Consider the following 2399-nt stretch of genomic DNA (forward strand, 5'->3'; position numbering starts at 1 on the left):
ACCACTTAATCAAACAGCAAATTGTGAAATTAGGACAAGAAGCAAATTTGACATGGCCTCAGTCTCTCCCTTTAGCCCTTCTGTGTATACGAACAAGACCAAGGGCGAAAGAAGGACTGAGCCCCTTTGAAATCCTGTATGGACAACCCTATGGGATACAGAGAGGGGTGTCTGTACAAGCGGGGGATGAAATTATGACTTCTTACATGGTGGCATTAGGTAAGCAACTTAATAAAATCAGGAAGCATGTGGTAGGGACTCGAGGGAGAGGTTTGGATGGGCCTGTGCATAATATACAACCAGGAGATTATGTGTATATAAAGTCTCTTACAGAAAAAACTCTGGAGCCGCAGTGGGAAGGACCATTTTAAGTACTACTTACCTCCTTCACTGCGATTAAGATCAAGGAACAGAACGCCTGGATCCATCACACTAGGGTGAAGAAGGCACCCAAAGGACAATGGACTTCACAAGAAAAAGGACCTTTGAAGCTCAAATTTGTGAGACATTGATTGTTATGTTTCTGAGTTGGACCTTGTCCAAGGGGCAGGCTTGGGATCAAAATACTTATTTAAATATGACAGAGAGTATCTCGAAAGTACTAAATTTATCAGATTGTTGGGTATGCAATCCCCTTCCTCGGGGGAACATGGAACTCCCCTTTTTAGGAATCCCGACCACAAATTGGACATCTCTTATTAAAGACGGGCCAGACAGGAATGGATCATGCCCTCATGGAAAGGGAAATACCCAGCGGGGACCCAACTTTGATCTGGAAGTGCCCAACCCTAAAGAGATCTTAATTACTGGCCGTTGCTTAAATATTACTGATAATATTTGGGGAGACATGGACAATTGTAGCCTTGCAGAAAATCTGGGAACTTTTGATAAAGGAAAATTAGAACGTCTTGGACTAAACTTAAGTATCAGTTTCTATTATATCCGGAAACCAAAGCGGGGGGGCAGGAAAGAGGGGGCAAGGACAAGACAGAAGGGAGTCGCATCTCGGTCCAAGATGCAACATAGGGCCCGGATACTGGTGGCTCTGTGGGGATGGGAGGGCCAGAAAGAGTTTACCCCAGAACTGGAAGGGACACTGTGTTCGGGGGTACCTCACACCTCAGACCAGTATATTCAAGGGAGCTTCACCTCCCCGAGGGTTTTTGAGAACACCTTGGCTCCGTGTAAAACGGACTGAAAACCCACTAATTATTCGAGGTACTGGGTACCATAGTTTTGTCCGATGGTTAATCCCTTCTTTAGTGAGGGTAAGCGAATTGGACAAAGCCATTGTGAATATATCTGCTACATTAGAGATTATAGAAAATGCTACAACTGATGCGATTCGAGGGCTGCAACTGGAAATACAATCCCTAAGTAAAGTAGTACTCCAAAATAGAATGAGATTGGACACGCTTTTAGCAAAAGAAGGGGGCTTATGTGTAGTTATAAACCAAACTTGCTGTACCTATATCAATCAAAACCAATGAATTGAAACAGATCTTGAAGAGATACGGGAAAAGACTAAAATACTACATGAAGCTTCCCAAGATGACACTTCTTGGGGCTTGACAGGCATATTAGAAAAACTAACCTCCTGGTTGCCAAATTTGACATGGTTAAAGCATTTGTTTGTCACTATAATAATCATCATTCTCTTGTCTGTGGTCCTTTGCATAGTGGTTCGATGTGGCCTTTTGTGCTGTAAGAGTACAGGAGACTCTTACAGTGAATGGAAAAAGAATCAGTTATGACAAAAACTTGAGACCAACAAATACTTTGAGAGGATGCTAGATAGGGAAACAATGTATTAGAAGTACTAGGATTAAATATAGTAGAAGAATTTACTATTTTCTAGAAAAGGGGGGACTGAGACAAGGGGAGTCAAAAGAATCTCAGTAGACATAATAAAGGGGGTTGAAAGATGATGTTTAGTGCTTACATTGTTGAAATTAGCTGAGGTAGAGACAGTCCCTGATAAGAAGAGCTGGTCCCAAGAACCAGCCAATGAGGTAAAGACAGTCCTTGATAAGAAGCAGGAGCAGGCCCCAAGAGCCAGCTAAGACTGGTCTTGCGGCTTGGGTGAATACCAAGAAATCACTGAGCCTGCGCAAGAAAAAAGGTTATTAGTGGTGACGAAGAGGAGTCATCTATGTTCATCTCTGCGACCACCAGACGACCACCATAAAGAGGCCCTGCGCAGGCGCAGTTGAGAGGAGACTATGGAAATGACCTCTCGGAGCTAATTTTAATATGAAGCAGGGATAGATCATGCATATGTATAGGCGTATTGTGAATATGTAATACCTGACTGTATAAACTTGAGGCGAACTGCCGAGTCGGGTGCGCACGACTTTGGTGGGACTACCCCCCGTGCCACCCAGCGCTGAATGAACATA

This window comes from Haliaeetus leucocephalus, unplaced genomic scaffold, assembly GCF_000737465.1.
Source record: "Haliaeetus leucocephalus isolate CR32 unplaced genomic scaffold, Haliaeetus_leucocephalus-4.0 Scaffold305, whole genome shotgun sequence".
Lineage (NCBI taxonomy): Eukaryota > Metazoa > Chordata > Aves > Accipitriformes > Accipitridae > Haliaeetus > Haliaeetus leucocephalus.